Source organism: Panthera pardus, unplaced genomic scaffold, assembly GCF_024362965.1.
Source record: "Panthera pardus isolate Hobbes unplaced genomic scaffold, ASM2436296v1 HiC_scaffold_25, whole genome shotgun sequence".
In the NCBI taxonomy this organism is placed as follows: Eukaryota; Metazoa; Chordata; class Mammalia; order Carnivora; family Felidae; genus Panthera; species Panthera pardus.
This window is the reverse complement of record NW_026526821.1, coordinates 81,138,849-81,160,358: the sequence shown is the minus strand read 5'-3', so window position 1 is coordinate 81,160,358 and position 21,510 is coordinate 81,138,849. Positions and strand designations below refer to the sequence as shown.

Sequence of the window (21,510 nt, the reverse complement as noted above, 5' to 3'; positions counted from 1 at the left end):
TTCATTCAGAAAATATTTATTGACCCTCCACCATGTATGTCCCAGACAATGAGCTTTGTACTGGTGATACAGAGATAATGGCCAAAACCCTGTCCTCAAGGAACTCATGAGGCAATGGAAAAGACAGATAAATAAACAGAAAATTACAATACAGTGTAAGTGAGCAAAATTAGAGGAACTAAGTAACTCAGATCAGAGAAGAGGATGGTAAAGAAAGCTTACAGGGGAAGCTGTCCCTTAGGCACCTGAAAGTAGCCTCTTAGAGGTGAACTGAAATACAAGTCATTTTGCAAGGTCTGATTATTTTTATTAATGACATTACATTGTAGTTTCTATCAAAAACAAACAAAACTCTAAATGGATTTTTGTTATTTTTTGTTTAGTTGGTTGTTTTGGGCTTATTTCTTTTCTTCTTTTTGTTATTTAATTTAATTTAATTTAATTTAATTTAATTTAATTTAATTTTATTTTAATCCCAGTATAATGAACATACGGTACTATATTAATTTCAGGTATACAATATGGTGATTCAACGATTCCATACATTACCCAGTGCTCATCACAAGTGAACTCCTTAGTCCCTATCACCTGTTCTATCCATCCCCCCTCCACCTCCCCTCTGGTAACCATCAGTTTGTTCTCTGTAGCTAAAGGTCTGTTTCTTGGTTTGTCTCTCTCTTTCTCTTTATTTCCTTTGCTCATTTTGTTTGTTTCTTGAATTCCACCTATGAGTGAAATAATTTGGTATTTGTCTTTCTCTGACTGACTTATTTCACTTAGCATTATACTCTGTGGTTCCATCCCTGTTGTTGCAAATGGCAGGATTTCATTCTCTTTCATGGCTGAATAATATCCCATTGTATATACATACCACATCTCCTTTATCCATTTATCTGTTGGTGGATACTTGGGCTGCTTCCATAATTTGGTTTTTATAAATAATATTGCTATAAACATAGGATATTTACCCAAAAAATACAAAACCAGTGATTTAAAGGGATATTTTTTGGGCTTATTACCACAGAAAAGTGGTAAGGGAGAGTACCCTATTTCTCAGCTAACAAAAGGTAAGAACAGAGTCCATTTGAATCACATTAGCAGTGCAAGAAACAAGCCTGAAGCATGTGTGATAAAATTAAAGAGATTAAGGGGAAGTTGACCTAACACAAAGTAGCAAATCTGGGCTTTCACTTTTAGGAGACCCATTGTGGAAATTTGCTGGGTTTTCAGCCTATATTTATTTCCTCTTCTGAAATGGTGCCCCAGTTGTTTTTTTTTTTTTTTTTTCTTTCTGGGGAACCACATCTTTGCTCATTCTTATTTTATGTGTTCTGGTTAAATGGACTCCATTTCATTCTGGCTTCAGGATTGGCTATGATTCAGGTCCAGCCAGTTAGAGCCTCACACTGGTCACGGTGTTTGAATGGATGTATCATCACCCAATCAGAGCCAAAGGGAGGCAATCTGGGACTTTTGCTGAGCTAGTGAAAATGTGCCTTGGCTTCTACCGGTTTGAAGGTTGTGGACTGGGAGCTGCCGGCAGTCATCTTCCTATCACTGCTCACCACTCGAAGCCTGAGACTGAAGCCAGATAACATTAGAGAGCAGAGATCCTCACAGTAGAGTATAAAGTCCATGAGGGCAAGAAGCTTGGCTTTATTTTTAAATCTTTTTCATTGATACATGACTCACATGGGGAGCAGGGAGGCACAAAACAAATGTTTGAGTAAAAAATTCTTGTAAAGTGAATACACATATTTACTCCTCCCAATCACTACCCCCTCTCTCCTCTTGACCAATAGCACCATAGATCTGAGTTTTTGGATTTTATATAAATGGAATTATATAGTATACATTCTTGAGTGGTTTCTGTCACTCAACTTTACTGTAAATGTCTTTGCTGAACATACATATACACACCTTTTTTTTTTAACACATGCATTTCTATTGGATATACTTCTAAGAGCAGAATTGCTAGGTTACAGAGTGCACATATGTTTCACTCTAGAAGATATTGCCAAACTATATTCCATGGTAATTGCAACAACTTACTCTTCTACCCTTATATGTACTTGTTGCTCCATATCCTAGGCATCGTTTGGTATTTTCAGTCTTTTAAATGTGAATATGTAGTATATCATATTGCGTTTTTCTAACCAATGAGGTTGAATACATTTTCTTATGGCTATTTGGATATCCTTTTTTGTGAAATGTCTGTTCATCTGGCCATTTTTCTATTGAGTTTAGTGTCTTTTCTTTTTTAATTTGTAGGAAGTTAAAAATTTTTTTATATTTAGTTACTACACCTATACCATACCATATTATACTGGAGTCTTATAATAAAACCTGGTAACTGGTAGAGTATGTGCTCCTACCGTGTTCTTTATAAAAGTGTTTATCTATTTTTGGCCTTTTGCATTTCCACATATATTTAAATTTTTTTAATGTTTATTTATTTTTTGAGAGACAGAGAGACAGAGCATGAGTTGGGGAGGGGCAGAGAGAGGGAGACACAGAATCCAAAGCAGGCTCCAGGCTCTGAGCTTTCAGCACAGAGCCCAATGAGGAGCTGGAACTCATAAACTGGGAGATCATAACCCGACCCGAAGTCAGATGCTTAACCAACTGAGCCACCCAGGAGCCCCTCCATGTACATTTTAGAATCAGTTTACTATTTTCTGCAAATGCACCTATTGGGATTTTCATTGGAATTGCATTGAATCTATAAGTTGATTTGGAGAGATTGACATACTTTACAACACTGAAACTTCTAATCCATGAGCAATGTACAAATTTCCATTTATTTATCTTTAATTTCTCTCAATAAATTTCTCTACTTTTCTGTGCAGGGGTTGGTCTTGCATACTTTCATTAGATTTATTCCTCGGTATTTGGTATTTTTGGGCAATTGTAAATGGTAATATATTTTTTTAATTTTCTGCTTGTTACTCATATATAGAAAAACTATGGAATTTTTGTATAATGACTATATATATTGGTTTTCTATGGCTGCATAAGAAAGTACCATAAATTTCAAAATATCTTAGAAAACAAATTTATTATCTTACAGTTTCCACGAAGCAGTAGTCGAAATGCTAGTTAGCTAGATCTTCTGCTCAGAATCTCATTAGGCTAAAATCAAGGTGTCTGCAGGGCCTATGATCTCATTGGAGGCTGAGGGTCCTCTTCCAAGCTCCCTGATTATTGTTGTGAGGTTCCTCTTTCATGCTGGCTGTCATCTAGCAGCCACTCTGACTCCGGGAGGCCACTGCAATTTCCTGTCATGTAGCCCTCTCTCTCTGAAAAATGGCATTTTAGTTTCTTTAAAGCAGGAGACCAGTTGTTTTGTATCAAGTATCTCTGATTTATGACATCTTTGACCTCTAAACTCTTTTAAAAGTACTTACCTGACTATGTAGGGCCATTAGGATGATCTCCCTTTTAATGAATTCAGGTTCAACTGATCTTTTTTTTTTTTTTTAATTTTTTTTTTTTAACGTTTATTTATTTTTGAGACAGAGAGAGAGCATGAACAGGGGAGGGGCAGAGAGAGAGGGAGACACAGAATCGGAAGCAGGCTCCAGGCTCTGAGCCATCAGCCCAGAGCCCGACACGGGGCTCGAACTCACGGACCGAGAGATCGTGACCTGAGCTGAAGTCGGATGCTTAACCGACTGAGCCACCCAGGCGCCCCAGGTTCAACTGATCTTAATTATATCTGCAAAATTCCTTCACCATTGCCATATACCATAACACAATCATGCAAGTGAAATCTTATCATATTCACAAGTCCACCCACACTTAGAGGGAGGGGATTACATAGGGCATGTACATCAGGGGGCAGGAATCTTGGGGGATGCCTTAGAATTCTACCTACCACATTTTGTATCCAGCAGCCTTACTGGTTAATTAATTCTACTAATATATGTTAGTACACAGTTATATTATCTAAACATTATAACGGTTTTATTTCTTCCCAATTTTTATACTGTTAAAATTTCTTCTTCTTAACTTACTGCACTGGCTAGAACCTCCAGTACAATGCTAAAAAGAAGTAGTGAAAGTGAATTTGCTCATATTTTATATCATTATATTTCCAGCGCTTAAAATAGAGTATGAGGCATGGTAGCTTTTCAATAAATATTCTTAAATGAATAAATGGATGACAGCAAAGCTGGTTGTAGGGGCGGGGGAGAAGAATTGGTTCTTACTTGATCATTTGAGCCTTTAAATCTCATGTCCTAAGTCATCCTTAACCACAGACTTTTTAATGGCATGATGGCAATAAATGGCAATAAATTACTCCCTCCTCTTTTTATTGTTGCCCAAGTCAGATTTTTTGGTCAAGTTCAACCAAAATTTTAATTTATATCAGATCTCTCGGGGAGCCTGGGTGGCTCAGTCGGTTAAGCGTCTGACTTCAGCTCAGGTCATGATCTCCCGGTTTGTGAGTTTGAGCCCTGAATTCAGCTCTGTGCTGACAGCTCAGAGCCTGGAGCCTGTTTCAGATTCTGTGTCTCCCTCTCTCTCTGCCCCTCCCCCACTCATGCTCTGTCTCTCTTTATATTTAGATCTTTATATTAGATCTTTTGATCCACAGAATAACATGAACAAACAAACATTTGGGAGAAAAACAATGATCATGCTTGGAGAAGTTAATTATTATTATTTTTTTGAAGAGCACTTATGGAAAGTCAAACATGTTCATGTATCTACCATATTAAGAAAGTCCTCCCGGGGTGTCTGGGTGGCTTAGTCAGTTGAGCATCTGACTCTTGATTTTGGCTCAGGTCATGGAATCGAGCCCCAACATTGGGCTCCATGCTGAGCATGGAACCTGCTTGAGAGTCTCTCTCTCCTCTCTCTCAAACAAAATAAAAATTAAAAGAAAATCCTCTCTCACATCCACTTCTACCTACCACTTCATCTACCCCCACCTTTTTTTTTTTTTAACAACTAAGCTTCTAGCAACGGTTTATTCATCTTTTATTTTTCTCCATATAACAGTCCTCAACTCATCACAATCTGCTTCCAATTCCACCATCTACCAAATTTATCTTGCTAGGATTAGTAGTGACCTTCATGCTGCTAAATCTAATGGACAGCACACATCTTGTTTGCCATAGTTGACCATTCCTAGCTTAAAAAAAAAAAATACTTCTTTTCTTTTCTGTGACCTTATAGTCTCCTGGCTTTCTTCTTATTTCTCTGGCTCCTTTTTCTAGTTTTCCTTGGTTACTTTTCCTTCTCTCAGAATCTAATCTGTTAACCAGAGAAATATGATGACCACTTGGAATCAAACCAGCACTCACTGACACACATTAGTGAACTAGTTTAATTATAAAGACAAAGCCATTTACAGAAACATGTTGTTTCCTCACTGATTTGATATATGCTGGTATATGCTTATTGTACAGATTTGTGGCCAGTTGCAGGCCCCTTTTCTTTCCATTCTCTTCCCTTCCTTTCCTTTCTCTTTTCTTCTTCTGTCTTTATACTTTCAGGAATCTCATATACATCCATCCTTTCAGTTATTAACTACATGTTGACAGCTTCTGAATTTATATCCTTGGGCCTCCCTTCTGAGGTTCCAGACTCATCTATATGTCTCCTTGATATTTCCAGGTAGCTATTACACAGACATCCCAAGTTGGACATGTCAATTACTGAGCTTATGGTGCCAAATCTTTTTATCTTCCAAGGTTTCCTAACTCATTAAATGGTTCCACCACCCTCCCTGTTGCTAATGTTAGGAACCAAAAATCATCCCTAATATCCACCTATTTCTTAGCCCCTTTGTCCAACCAATCACCAAGTGCTTTCAATTCTGTTTCCTGGGATACTGCTCAAATCTGTCTACTGTCCTTTGTCTTCAGCACTACTACCTTCACCGAACACCTGGACCTCTTGGACACTGTCTTAGTCAGCTTGGGCTGCCGGGCTGCTATAGCACAATCCATAGACTGGGTAGCTCAAAAAACAGACGTTTATCTTGCAGTGAGGGAATCTGAGAAGTGCAAGATCAAGCTGTCAGCAGATTCAGTTCCTAATAAGAGCCTTCTTCCTGGCTTACAGACAGCTGCCTTCTTGCTGTGTCCTCACATGGTAGAGAGAGAGTGACCTCTTTCTTCCTCTTCTTATAAGAACACTAATCTCATCATGGGGGTTTCACCCTCATGATCCCATCCAAACCTAATTATTGCCTAAAGGTTCCACCTCCAAATACCATCACACTTGGGATTAAGGTTTCAGCCTATGAATTGGGGGCAGAGGGATACAAATATTCGGTCCATTAGAGATACATTCCAACTGCTCATGCCACCTTCTCTTGGTTACCTCCAGAAACTCATTCTCCACCCAGTGATCAAACTGATCTTTTAAATCTATACTTGTGTCATCTCCTTGCTCAAAGCCCTATCATAGCTTGCAATAAAATTCAAACTCCAAAATGACCAATAACTCCCTCTATGATCTGACTTTGTTCTACTTTTGTCTCATTGCATACCAGCCATATTGGCCTTTTCTCTGTTACCTAGCTCCATCATGCCTACTTTCTTCTGGCCATTTCCACAACATGGGACTCTTCATGACCACTATTCCCTTTCGCTGGCCAACTCCTATTCATTTTTCAGTTTATTTATTTTATTTTTTTAATTTTCTTAACGGTTTTTTAATTTATTTTTGAGACAGGGAGAGACAGAGCATGAACAGGGGAGGGTCAGAGAGAGGGAGACACAGAATCCGAAACAGGCTCCAGGCTCTGAGCGGTCAGCACAGAGCCCGACGCGGGGCTCGAACTCACGGACCGCGAGATCATAACCTGAGCCAAAGTCGGCCGCTTAACCGACTGAGCCACCCAGGCGCCCCTCATTTTTCAGTTTAAATCCTGCTTCCTTGGACAAGGATTCTCTGTTCACCTAATATTAAATTACATTCACCTTTACAAGCTCTCATAAGCTTCATTTACCTTTCCATGACACGTATTCCAACTCTTGTTGAACAATTCCTGTAATTATTTGCTTAATGTCTCTCTTCTGTACTCCCTCTCCACCCCAACCCAGATTGTCAGTGCTATGAGAACATGAACTGAATCAGTCTTACTTAAGGCTAGCATCTAGGACCCAGAAACATCCTTGATAAAAATTCACTGAGTGTGAATGGTTGTCTACTTGAGAATGAGGATGAGTGCAGGAGTTTAGGTAGTATTGGTATAGAAACATTTTTCGTACCTCTTCATTATAATAAAAAAATTAGTTTTTAAAATTATATTTTAGAGAGAGAGAGGGAGAGAGAGAGGGAGTGGGGGTAGGGCAGAAGGAGAGTGAGAATCTCAGGCAGGCTCCATGCTCAGTGTGGGGCTTGATCCCACAATACTAGGATCATGACTTGAGCCTAAATCAAGAGTTGGACGCTTAATCAACTGAGCTACCCAGGTGCCCCCATAATAAGAAACTGAGAATCAGAATCAGAATATTGGGCCTACCATTAAAAGTAATTATGATTTTGACAAAAATTAACCTCATTCTGGGGGCAAGTAGTGAGTAACTGAGGTAGCCTTTAACTTACTAGGGCAAAACACAGGCAGCACAGGCAGGCAGTAAGGAATCAACCAGAGAGGAGAGCAATTTCCCTCTGGATTCCATTAACCAGAGAGATATGCTGACCACCTGGAATCAAACCAGCACTCAATGGCATGCATCAGTGAGCAAGTTTAATCATAAAGACAAAGACATTTATACAAGCTTTTCGTTTGCTCACTGGTTTGATATACGCTTGTTGTAGGGCTCTATGGAAAAATACCTATCAGTAGTCTGACTTTCAATTTGTAATAGACACAAAAATACTTATGTTTTGCAAATGTGTCCTTTATGCTCACTTTACCATTTCTTTTGCTGTGTAGACTGAACTGCAAAGTAAAGTTAATATAAACTTAGAAGAATGGAAATAGGCTTTTGCATATTTATAAGGGAGGAAAATACAAAAATAAGCTATACATTGTCTAAAATACTGCATTCTTGCAAGCAAATATGGGAACTGTCTCTTGGGGTTGGGAACTAATAATGAATACTTAAAATAATAAATTAATCTACATTGATTATTTCCTAAGTTATTAAATACTTATCACCAGGCAAAACCTTTTATACAAGATGCTTTTTTTTTTCTTACAAGTAATAAGAACCTTCATATTCCATACATTAGAAAAAGTCTTAACTTTTCTTTGGAGGAGAAAGAGAATCTGATATCTTTTGGATTCAAATAATAAGTAATTTCACTTAATGTAAATTTTCACTTTTATGGTACTTTGTTGCTGTGCCATTCCCATGAAACAGTGTGGGACAAAGAGCATGAGACTAGAAGTCTCTGAACCTGGCTTCTGATTTGAATTTGCTACTATTTGAATTCTATTTTGCTACTACTAAACCATGATCTCTTTCAGCCCTTTGGATCTTCATTTCCTCGTCTGTCAAGTGAGAGGCCTCTTCAATTCCAAAAATCCTTTATTTCAACTATGTTTTCTTTCTTTGAGTGTATTTTTTTTTGTAAGTTTATTTATTTTGAGAGAGACAGAGTGGGTGCATGTGTGCATGAGCCCGTGAGTGGAGGAGGAGCAGAGAGAGAAAATCCCAAGCAGGCTCCTCACTGTCAGGGCGCAGAGCCCGATGCAGGGCTCAAACTCAGGAACCATGTGATCATGACCTAAGCTGAAGTCAGAGGTTTAACTGACTGAGCCACCCAGGCACCCAAAGTTTGTTTTTGTTTCATATAGAAACTTAAAACCATGGAAGGGAAAATGGCTTTTCTAAACCTAGAGTTAGATTTTTGGAAATAAGTTTTCCAGATTGAAATCAGATTCTGATTGAGAACTTTTTATTAACATTCAGGAATTCATAGAAGAGAATAGGTGAGAAAACATATATATTTTATTTCCTGATAGAATGGGAACCAGAATGACCAGACAGTGGCATGGGAATGCAATGGCTGTTCTAATATATTTTGGTATTCAAGAAACTCCATTATATAATTGCAATCCATTGTTATGTTAATCTTTTACTTTGGATTATATTGTGAAATTGTCCTGGTTTCATAATACTCGTTTTTTTTTCCTCTCTCTGTTTATTTTGCTTGTAAAATATCTCCTTACTGTTTTTTTTTCCTTTCTATTTAAAAATATTACATAGTGGTGTAATAATGTATATTCCTATTGCTTAAGGGGTTCCTTCTGTGTTGGCTGGTGTTGAGACACAAACCCACTTAATGGAGAAAATGGTTCTTGAGGAAACCTTTGAGAGGCCAAGTATGGCTTCTGTTTCTCTGGAAATGTATGGCTTTTTTTTTTTTTAAATGTTTACTTATTTTTGAGAAAGAGGGTGAGTGTGAGCAGGGAAGGGGCGGAGAGAGAGAAAGACAGAGGATCCAAAGCAGGCTCCATGATGACAGTAGACAGCCGGATGTGGGGCTCCAACTCACAGACCATGAGATCAAGACCTGAGCTCAAGTTAGCTTAACCTCCTGAGCTACCCAGGTGCCCCTGGAAATGTATAGCTTTAAAATGGCCTGTAATATTATGAGAAAGTTTTTAGGTAGAATTTCTCCTTTTCCTAGAGAAATTTTAAATAAATGGTTTTTTCCCTAATAGATGTTTAACCATCTGTCCTTATAGTTCTACTTCATTATATAATTGCATATTTTAAAAATAATTTCATATAGTTATTACTTAAAGTATTCCAATTATAAAATAAGCTAAGACCATCATCTTTATAAATCTAACAAATTAATGTGGCTTACAAAAATCTTGAGTCCTATAACATATTGGTGGCAAATTGTTTTTAAGACATTAGACTAATTGGTTACTGATTCTGCTTAGTGTATAGAAAAAGTGGTTTATGTGTATAAGTACTAGTCTGTCTTCATCTTTTATTCATTATGTCAACAAGTGTTTATTGAATTCTCAACTTGCACCAGGCACTGTACCAGGTGTTGGGGGGTAATGTGGTAAAAAAAAAAACAAAAAAAAACAAAAAAACAAAAAAAACAGACAAAACTCTCTGCCCTCATGGAGCTTACATGCCTGTGGGGGAAAGATAGACGATAAATAAATAAAATGTGTGTGTGTGTGTGGGGGGGGTGTTAGATGATAATAAAGACTAAGGTGAAGAATAAGGCAGAAAAGTATATTGGGCAGGGTGTTGCGATGAGAAATATGGGTGTCATGGAATGTCTTCTTGAGAAGGTAAAATCTGAATAAAGACCTGAAGGACGTGAGAGCGTTAGGTATTTGGACATTTGGGGAAGAAAAGCATTCCAGGCAGAGGAAAGAGCAAGTGCAAATGCTGTGAGCCAGGAGCATGCCTGCCATGTCCCAGAAGGAGCCCAATATGACTAGAGGAGAATAAGATATGGGGAGAGCAGAAGGAGATAAAGTCAGAGAGGAAAGCCTGGGATGACATCATCTATGACCTTGTAAGGACTTTATCTTTTACTATGAATGAGACAGAACCACTGGAGAGTTTCAAGCAGAAGAATGATATGATCTGACTTATGTTTTAGGAGGATCAAGCTCACTATTATGTTGAGAATAGATTGGTAGGGGACAAAGGCTAGGAGACCTTGGGCATGATCCAGGCAGGTGGGATCATTGCATTAAACACTACAGAACTCCAAGAAACATCATTCACACTGCGGTCTCTGAATGGTGCTTCCTATAACGAGCGGTGTATAGTGTAGTTAGGGGCCCCGTGGGCAAGATGGCTTGGGCCAGGGTGGATGCAATGTGAGTGGAAAAAAAATGTTCAGTCAAGATGTATTTTGAAGGTAGAACTAATAAGATTTGCTGACACAGTAGATATGGGATATGAAAGACTCAAGTATGATTTCAAGGTCATCCATTAATTTCATGAATTATTCATATTCATTATGCCAAATACCATTTACTAAGGGGAAGTAATTCACATTTCTTTTTTAATTCAGCAAGCATTTTGTTGAAAGCCTACTACATAGTATATCATCCCAGATTCTGCAGGAATATTTTTTAAGGTACAATTGCAGCAACAACAGAAAATCCTGCTCTGGAAATATTGTAACTTAGTTTGTTAGACAAGGCCTCTATAGTTAAAAGAACCAAATAAAACAATGGAGGAACCAATACTGTATACAGCAACATAAGAAAAAATATGACCATGGGATTAATAAAATGGTATGTGTATATGTGTATGTCTACGTGTGTGTGTATGTGTATATATATATATATACATATAACTACATATAACTATATGTAACTACATAGAACCGTAACTATGACTATAGCTGTACACACACACACACACACACATACACACACACACATATAATTCGCCTCTAGGGAAACTGCCCAATTTGAAAATAATTTTACATTTGTCAGGATATGCCCATTTCTGATTGCTATACTCCTCTAATCTATTCAACAACGTTCACTATTTTCTGATAGTAACATGGCTCATGTGTTTCCTATTCAAAATGCTGGACTAGGTATGCTGTGTAGTTGACTCCTGTTGCAGGAGGAAGTATATAAAAGGCTTCATGTGTAAGATAGGAATTACCTGTTTCATGTGCTCTTCTCTTGCTGATGTCTCTTGCTGTTGCATTACTCATAGTTTGATTGAAAATTCACAATCTTACCTTGGCCCCTAGTTCCTATTTGTCCAATTTCTGACTTGCACATTTTCTTACCTTCTCACCACTAATCTTATTTGTGGCCCTTTGGTTTATGAGGATTTTTTAGATCTTGTGGTTTCTTGTGCCTCACCTCCTCCACCTCATTCAAAGCTATGTCTGGCCATGTTTCCTGTTCTGTGGTTTTCCTAAAAATAATGAGATAGTGAAAATTATAATAATGAGTATGATAGTTAACATTTTTAATATTGATTATGAGCTACATACTAAGCTATACTATTCAAGTACACTTAAATGTAATCCTCACAACACATCTATAATGTGGGTACTATCATTATCCCCATAAGGAACTGAGCTTTAGAGAACTTAACATGCCTGAGGTTACTCATCTGGAAGTGGCAGAGCTAGGAGGCAAACCCAGAACCTATGAATACTATTATGCTACAATATGTCCTTTTGTACCATATGCATATTAAACATACAGAAGGAGAGAAAAGCCAATCCCAACAAAGTTCTCTATGTCTAATAATTATCTTTCTAATGTTACGGATTTATCATTTAAAAACTTTCCCCAGTTCAAGTTGGAGATAACATTTGTAATGTAGTCCTATTTTATTATTTTTTTTTTAATTTTTTTTTAACGTTTATTTATTTTTGAGACAGAGAGAGACAGAGCATGAACAGGGGAGGGGCAGAGAGAGAGGGAGAGACAGAATCGGAAGCAGGCTCCAGGCTCCGAGCCATCAGCCCAGAGCCCGACGCGGGGCTCGAACTCACGGACTCACAGACCGTGAGATCGTGACCTGAGCTGAAGTCAGACGCTTAACCGACTGAGCCACCCAGGCGCCCCTGTAGTCCTATTTTAAAAGGCATTGATACTAGAGTTGGTTTTACATGGCCCTAGACCCAGGTACACACACACACACACACACACACACACACACACACACACACATGCTGGACACAAGCCAAAAAAGTAGTCGTTGAAAGTAGAAATGCCAATGTGACTCAAAATAAAAAAGAGAGGAGGGAAAAGGAAGAAAAGTAACAGTGCTTATTGAGCATTTCATGTTATCAGTTATTGCATTAAAATGCTTATTTAATCCTTACAACAACTCTGCTATTACCCTGGGAGAAAAATAAAAGGTGAAGAGGTTATTACGGTTATTACTCCTATTTGGCAGATGAAGAAATAAAGGACTAGAAACTGAGATCAAAATCATAGCTGAAGTGTCAAAGCTGAGTTTAAAACCCAGAGTTAGCTGAATTCCAAAGCCTATGGAAATAATTACTACAGGTGGAAGATAGATTCTAGGGTAACCATCATGATTTCTACCTCCTGGTACTTACATCTTTGTGTAATGCCCTCTCTCTGAGTGTGGGTAAACCTTGTGACTTGCTTCTAAACAACAGAATGTGGCAAAGATGATAGAATATCACTTTCTTGCTAGCAAACTCATTTTAGAGAGTATAGAGACACTCTTCACTGCTTTGATGAAGTAAGCAGCCATATTGTGAAAACATACATGACAATGAACTGCAGGTGGAGCTGAAGGCAGCCTCCAGCCAGCAAGAAACTAGGGCTCTCAGTCCTACAACTGCAAGAAAAGGAATTCTGCTAACAATCTGAATGACCTTGAAAGCAGATTGTTCCCCAGTCAAGCTTCCAGATGAGAACATAGCCTGACTCATGCTTTAATTGAAGACTTATGAAGCAGAAGACCAAGCTAAGCTGTACTCAAACTACTGACTCACAGAAAATGTAACATAAAAAATATGTGTTATTTTAAACTGCTAAGTTTTGCTAATTTTTACACAGTAATAGAAAACTAATACACCACACTACCTTGGTTTTCCCTGTGCTTGCAGCACAGTAAATTCTTAGTAAATGGTAGTTGCTATTATTATGATAATCAAAATGGAAATTTGGAGTATCAGAGTCAAAGAAAAATGTAACAGGAAAATATAACAAAGTTAATTGTTTCCAATGTAATTATGCAACTGATTTAGGAGATACAAATGATGGTATGTCAAAAACTTGTATATTACTCCCAACAATTATTGAATGTATTCTTATCACATGAAATATAAAATTTCTAGTGGTGCTTATATCCATGCATAGTTTTAATGTCTTACACCATACTCAAAGTAAATTGGGAAGTTTCCTACATTAAGATAGTCCTACTAGATATGAAGACATAGTAAAACCTAGTTTAAGATTCCAGCAATATTGTTATAAATTGTGATTTTTAAACATCTAACATTTAAAAAATGTTTATTTATTTTGGGAGAGAGAGAGAGAGCACATAAGTGAGGAAGGGGCAGAGAGGGAATCTGAAGCAGGCTCCAGTCTCTGAGCTGTCAGCACAGAGCCCAACACAGGGCTCAAACCCATGCACAAACTGCAAGATCATGTTGGACTCAAACCCACGAACTGTGAGATCATGACCTGAGCTGAAGTCGGTTGCTCAACCAACTGAGCCACCCAGGTGCCCCTAAACATTATAACATTTTTAAATAATTTAAATATGATAGAGAAAATAATTCAGGGCATTCGATCAAAAACCTAAACCATAATGAAACAAACTACTATCAGCATAATACTTTCAGTTCATGAGTGCATGTGGATTTTGCTTACCAAGGATAAAATATACTAAACCTATGATGTAATTATACATATTTAACTATAGAGTAGGTTAGAGGACTTGAATGGGTTTCTATTTGATAGATTTAAGGTTTGCCATTGTGGGGAATAAAGAGAGGCTAGTGCTCATATCTAACTAAAATGCAAAATGATTTTTCTGATTGTTCCTTCTACCAATGCCCTCTTTCCCTTCTGTATTTATATTGGCATGTGAATGTATAGTTTCTGTCAAACATGTCATTAAAAATGGTGTTCACTGATTGAATAGACATGTTAACCTCACTACTGCTACACACACAAATATGCACTGAACATATAGTTAACATAAACATAAGCCTTTTATAGGTGTTACAGCAATAGAAAATTTTCTCACTCTCCCTTTAATGAGAATATATGACCCTAATGAACATAATAACTATTCATAAACCTTTTTAAGAAAATTTTTAAAAATTTAAAATTTAATTTTAGAAAGAGAAAGAGAAAAATCTTGCAAGTGGGGGAGGGGGCAGAGGGAAAGAGGCAAAGGGAGAGAGAGAGAATCTTAAGCAGACTTCACACTCAGTGTAGAGCCAAATGTGGGGCTCGATCCCACAACCCTGGGATCATGACCTGAGCTGAAATCAAGAGTCTGCTGCTCAACTGACTGAGCTACCCAGGAGCCTCCATAATTCTTAATGGGTTTAATAACTACTGTGCTAAATATAGTGTTAGTAATATAGCAGCTAAATCTTTCTTCATCTTTTGAGGGCAATCATGATTTCTATCAGTTTTTCTTAATTTTCTGTCATCTGTGTTTTCTGGAAATGAACACTAATAATGCATCTATACACATTTATTATTTTTTTTTTGTTTATTTTTTTAGCATTTATTTATTCTTGAGAGAGAGAGAGAGAGAGAGAGAGAGACAGAGCATGTGCAGGGGAGGGGCAGAGAGAGAGGGAGACACAGACTCCAAAGCAGGCTCCAGGCTTGGAGCTGTCAGCACAGAGCCAGACATGGGGCTCAGACTCAGAGACCTTGAGATCATGACCTGAGCTGAAGTCGGATGCTTAACCGACTGAGCCACCCAGGCGCCCCTATACACATTTATGTGATTTGGCTTTTCTAATAATTGATTCAATGAAATCAATCATTTATAATGAATTGATTCAGTGAAATCATTTATTATGAATTGATTCAAGAGACAAGTGAATATATTAATTTGAAATTTATCTAACTTTAAATTACTGGTCCAGTTAACAGGTTATTTTCTTTTTGTTTTCTTTTGTTTTTGGCAAAGTTTATCATCAGCATTTACTTTTCTGTTTAGATTCATGATTATGAATTGTTCTGTGGCAAGGTAAAAGTCTTGTTAGATCCCTAAAAGAACTTAAGGACAATACTGAATGTGTATTTTCTTCCTATGGCATGTTATCTACAGATGGATAATGAGGAAAGCAAACCAGTTTGTCTTGTTCCAGTGTCTGGGAGACAACTCACGATTATTATTTAATCCAAGTGCCATCATGAGCAGCTTAGAATCTTTTTTGGAACAAAGTGGAGTATAATCGCAAATATTTTTTAAAAGACCAAACTGCCAGGTTTAAGGCAGCTTTTGAACTGTTGTTGACTTCCTGAAACAGGTTCAAAATATGGGAAATTGCTAAATCCATTTCTTAGTATAATCTATGAATCGACTCTAGATTTAAACTGAAATTCTTTTCCTCTCTGGCGTTGGATGAAATTTGAAGCTTTCCTTAATATTTAATAATAAAAACTCATCTGGTTTTATAGGAGATTGGGGATTTAGAAGGATTTATTACTTTCTAGTTAAACTTATTTCACATTGGGGATTGATTTCTTACTCTCTTTACAAAATTGTAGGGAACTGAATTTAGAAAAACATAAGGTAAGAATTTCCTCTTAACTATTTTTGTTGCATCCTTCTCTTTTTTCCTGCCTCCCCCAACTTTATCTATTTAGTGGGTTAAATATTTCACAAAGTTATTTTTGCAGTTTTCAAAGTGACTTCTTGGAAATGAAACTTGCATCGACTTCTTTTTTCAATCCCCAACTGTAAGAGCTACATTTTCACTTTTCATTTGTTAAAACAGACTGTCTTTTAAATGCCTGAAACTTTGGTAGATATTTTTAGGCAAGCAATAGTTTCAAACTGGAAAGAAATCCTCCTAACACTAAGACATAAACACAAATGACTGAGGGCCCTTTTTTCTCTTTTTAAAAATATTCTAAAGCATTTCCTTTCTTGCAGATTTTTTTTTTTTTGATTAAAATTGCAAGTCCTCAGATACCAGGTTGAATTGCATTATTGTTAAGAATCACAGTGAGAAGGTATTAATACACACGCACTTCCAGTATCTCAAAGAGCAGAAATAACCGGCTTAAATGCCAGAATAGTGTGATAGATGTCTGGTAGGAAGGCCAGGAACTAGGGGAAAACTTAGAGAAGTACGCGGTGGGGGAGGCATCAATGGAGAGACAATGCGCTGTTTTCAGAGTCCAGCGTGTCGTGGCGGAGAGGATGACCTTTAACCTTTAAAGGACATTTATTTGGGAAACTCTGAACAGCGTTCACTTTGAGGGGGCGAAAGGCGAGGTGGAATGTTGTGGCAGTATCTACTTTAGTAGGTCCAGGGTGGTTTAGGGATGTTTGGAGTCGGTCCGGGGGTTGGGCGAGGGCCATGTTGAGGGAACGCGGGCCAGTCCCAGGGAAGGCGGAAGCCGCCACCTGGATGCTCCGGAGAACAACTCGGGTGGGGGAAGGGTCGTGGAGAAAAGTAGAGTTCAGCGTTGGTTTCTGTCTTCGCTTGTAGGACGATCAGAAGAGGCGCAGAGGAGCCGCGCGGGGTGTTTCCCACTCCGGGGGAACGCCGGCAGCGCCCGCGGCGCCCGCGCCGTGGCCCCTCTCCCGAGGCGGCGAGCGCTCCCCCCGGCCCGGGCCGCGGCCCTCCCGCCCCGGCGGAGGCGCGCGGTGGATTGTGGGCTGGGGGCTGCGGCGGCCTCGCGGCGGCCTCCGGCGCTGTCTCCCGGACCTAGCCCGGCCGAGCCGGGCCGGCGGGGTGAGGGGAAGCAGTGGAGCAGGGAGCAGAAGCGCTAGGGGTAGTGGTCGCGGCGCGGCGGCGGTGGCGGCGGCGGCGGCTCCTCTGGAGGCCGGGGATGTGGGAGAGGCGGTGGCAGCAGCGGCGGAGGCGGCGCTGCGGACCCGGGGGAAACTGCTGGCTGACAGGACACCCGGGAGAGACGTGAGGGAGCCGCCGCTGCCGCCTCTCACCCGCGAGCGGAGCTGGGCTCGGGAGGGCGGCCCTGTGCTCCCCCGGCCGACGGGCCTGCCGGCGCGGGGCGGGGGCGGGAGGCCGGGCTCCGGCCCGGCGGGGCTCCGGGCGGCGGCGGCCGCGGAGCAGCCTCGGCGCGACGTGGAGGGCTGGAGGCGGCGGCGATGCACTAGGCCTCGCTCTGGGGCGGCTGCCCGGGACCCGCAGGTAGGTGTCGGGCCGGCCCCACTTGACCCCCCCGGCGCTTCGCGGCCCACCCTCACCCCGACCTCCTGTGGAGAGAGGGCCTGAGACCCCACCCCCTGTGTCACCTCCCCGGCCCGAAGCGGACAGAGTTTCGGTCACAACTGACGGGCGCTGAAGCTTCCATTCTCTTCTCCGCCACCACCTCCTCTTCCTTTTCGCTCCCGCTCTGGGATCGGGGCGGTAGCTGCTCTCCCCACTTCAGTCGGCGGCCGCAAACGCCGCTGTCCCCCCTCTCGCCCCTCTCTGGGATCCGGGCTTTGGAACTTCCATCACCCTCCTTAGATGCTGCCCCGAAACTTTCCCTTTCTTTTCTCAGTAGGGCCTTTCAGCCTCCTTTTGAGCCTACTGGAATAATTTAAATATTAAAAAATTGTTTTTCTTCCTGGGGAAGGCTACCCCCCTTCCCCCATTAACTCGGTGTTTTGCAGTTTGGCGATTTAGCTCGCAGTAGTTTGTTCAGTAATTAATTTTCTTCAGTTCTGCTTCTTAACATCTGTGCATTGATACAAAAGCAGGCCTCCCCTGCCCTCCCATCGTTGACAAGGGAACTTTCGGCTGTACATTATAATTAACTACTTGGTCTGTCCATGTGTTGTGAGTTCAGGACGATATTTTTAGAATTTTGACTGACCTGGGGTTGCAAGTTTTGTTTTGTTTTAACTCGCCTTTAACCAGCTTTATTTTTTGTCCTTTATTGAGTGAGACCCTCCTTACTTTCGAATAATTAAATTGTTTGCACTGTTTGTTTTTTTGTTTTTAATTGGCTCTATTTCTGATTTGTCAAACCCCAGGGCGATCAATAGTAAATGATTACAAGGCAGATGATATCATGATATAGTATGCTGAGGAATGCATTATTGTGGTTAACTTAAACTGCAGATTTTGATGGACATTCGAGTTGACTTTTATAAATCTGATAGTTCTAATTGGAAAAGTACTTTGAGAGCCTTGATGATTTCTAAGCAGTTTTGATGGAACAGATGGAATGATTGGGATTTGACTATATTTGTATTGCAGTCAGAGTCTGATTTCCTAGAAATGAGTATTACTTGATGGTTCATAGTGGTCATCATTGCTCATGATAGGTTTTGGTAAGAATGATCAATATGTGCAAATTTTGGGTGGTTGATAGTTGTGGTTTGGGGGATTAAATGTTTGCAGTTTTATTGTGATTTGGCTATTTTAAAATTATAATCTGGTAACTTAAGAATTACTACACTATGAGGACAGACCTTACAGTTGGAGGATCATTTTTAAAAGAAGTGAAAAATGTGTTGATTTTCTTTGTAAAGAACGTATCACAGAACTGTAAAGACTTCACATTTTGTTGATATTTATATATTTTGTTTTTGTTACTTAGCATTTGGCTTTCTGAAATGTTTTCATTGTTTTTAAATTATCCAAAGTTTACTAGAAAAAGATTAAATTTTCATGTTTTTCTGGAAAAGTTAAAATTTATTTCTGGGTAGGTATTAAGTTTTTATGTCAGAATTAAAATCAAATATAACTCATGAAATGGCAAACTTCGCAGAATTTGTTCTTAATCACGTTCCTTTTTCTATCCATAAAAGTTGATTAAAATTCCTTTTTCCTGCTTCTGGCCTTTTACATCTTTGAGTAACACTCATTTAAAGGATGAAATTAAATGATTTATAGTATATTTACAGAGTTGTGAAACCATCATCATAATAAATTTTAGAACATTTTCATCACCCCAGAAAGAAACCTGGTCATTAACAGTACTCCCCATTCCTCCTACCCCACCCCCAGACCTAGGCAACCACTAATCTTTCCATCTCAATATTTGCCTATTGTGATTCATTCATATAAGTAGGTTTTTGAAGTTTTTCTCTGAAAATCAACTTACATGTTTAAAATATTTTGAGTCCGAGAATAAGCAGCTGATCACTGGTGTTAATAACTGATGTTCTAAACAACTATTTGGTTGTATTCAGCATGAAGTATAGAGAAAGAAAAAAGCATAAATGGTTTTTAGTGATCTCAAGAGGTGATCTGGTCAGCTGGGAGTCACGTAAAAGTTAAAGGAGTATTTTTGCCATTGAATATTAGGATATCAGGGTTAGGAAAAAAACGTAAATGTCATCAGCTTGCTTCCTACTTGTTTCACAAATAGATGGCAGGAACCATATGAGGAAATCTGAAGAGTGGAAGCTTGAATCTCTAAGATTGTGGCTAAAGAACCACAGTGTGGCCATGTAAAGCAAGAAATGGGGATTTGCTAGTTAGAATTGTTTAGGTTCTTTTATGTATGCATGTATTTGACATTTTACTAGCATTTACTCATTTTGGGATGGAGGGTTGTCAGGAGACTAATGCATCTGCAGAGATGAAATCCCTCTTACAAAATCCTCTAAAAATGCTTTAACCTAAAGGAGGATGGCATATACTATAAGGTATCTTCTTGTACTTTTACCGTCTTATTTTTAAAAAATTCTATTTTAAAAACAAAATTAATTAAAAATAAATTAAGATTGGGGTGCCTAAGTGGTTCAGTCGGTTGAGCATCTGACTTTTGATTTCCACTTGGGTCTTGATCCCAGGATGGTGGAGTCAAGCCTCACTTCCCCTCAGTTGGGGATTCTCTCCCTCTGCCTCCTTCCTCTGCTGTCTTGCTCATATGTGCTCTCTCTTGCTCTTTCTCAAAAACAAATTAAGATTAACAAGCCTGGTTGGAGGCCTTCTTTTTCAAAGACCTGGGGCCCTAACATCTAAACTAATGGTTCTCAAAAGAGGGTAAATTTACCCTCCAAGGGACATTTGACAGTGTCTGGAAATGTTTTTCATTGTCACAACTGAAGGTGTGGTGCCATTGGCATATAGCCAGGAATGTTGCTAAATTTATAAATGCACAGGATACATCCTATGTTATCCTGCACACCCCTCTCCCCCAACAAAGAACAAAGAATAGCCACCCAAATGTCAGTAATGTTTTAAACCTGTGGTTTGTATTATTCTGGCTAGTGTTCTCAACTCCTGCCAGGTGGGAAAATAACTCTCATTGGGTATATTAGATTAGCCCTTTAGGTCCTCTAGCAACTCTCTCTTTGCAGTTGAGGGCATATGAGGGAAAAATAAAAGGACATCTAACTATGACACAGTGCAGATATTCTTTAGTAAAATTAGTAATTAGAAATAATTAGAATTAGATATTCTACAGTAAAAATTTTTTTACTGGAAATGGCAGATTTGTTTTACTGCAGATCTGAACTATTATGTTTTGAATTGTTCGTTACTGGTGCATAAGTTTTTGAGGGGTAGATTGGGCCCAGGTTGTGGAGTTTTTGAATGTGATAAACTTGATATATACCACTATCAAAGAATACATAAGGAGAGTGACCTATCGTATCTGAATTTTAGAAACATGATTCTAAAATTGAGTGAGGTTAGAACCAAAGAAGCTTTTGCTAGGAGATTCTCACAGCAGTCTAATCTGCAAATAAAATCCTGAACTAGATTACTCGCAATTAGAATGGAGAGCAAGGGATGGATGTGTGATGAATTTTGGAGGTAGAATCCATAGGACAGTCCACACTGGTATAGAAATTAAAGAATGTAGAGAGGTCAGGGAGTCAAGTTGGCTGTAGGGTTTCTAGTTTAGGAAGCTAATAGATTATTGTGCCATTAACGGAGCTAGAGAAGGAATAAACTTTTGGCAGGTGGTGGCAGATAAAGATGGCA

The 21,510-nt window shown here is 39.2% G+C and overlaps 1 protein-coding gene and 1 long non-coding RNA gene across 7 annotated transcripts in view; one reads left to right on the top strand and one right to left on the bottom strand.

Annotated features, from left to right (window-relative positions):
* Positions 1-3,041: 3,041 nt before the first annotated feature.
* On the bottom strand, positions 3,042-17,227 carry LOC109272912 (uncharacterized). Its single transcript, XR_008417867.1, has 4 exons — positions 17,022-17,227; positions 11,707-11,837; positions 7,845-7,906; positions 3,042-3,295 (listed from the first exon to the last, which is right to left on the bottom strand). It is a non-coding gene; the product is annotated as an uncharacterized LOC109272912 (long non-coding RNA).
* Positions 16,674-21,510, top strand: part of VPS54 (VPS54 subunit of GARP complex) — a 137,850-nt gene continuing 133,013 nt past the window's right edge. For 2 of the 6 annotated variants that reach the window (XM_053890732.1, XM_053890733.1), the window contains exon 1: positions 16,680-16,917. The gene's annotated coding sequence lies outside the window, so the exon portion shown is untranslated. Of the gene's footprint in view, positions 16,918-17,657; positions 17,773-21,510 lie in introns of those variants that run through there. The other 4 variants (XR_008417865.1, XM_019435116.2, XM_053890731.1 and 1 more) reach the window with 4 other exon arrangements.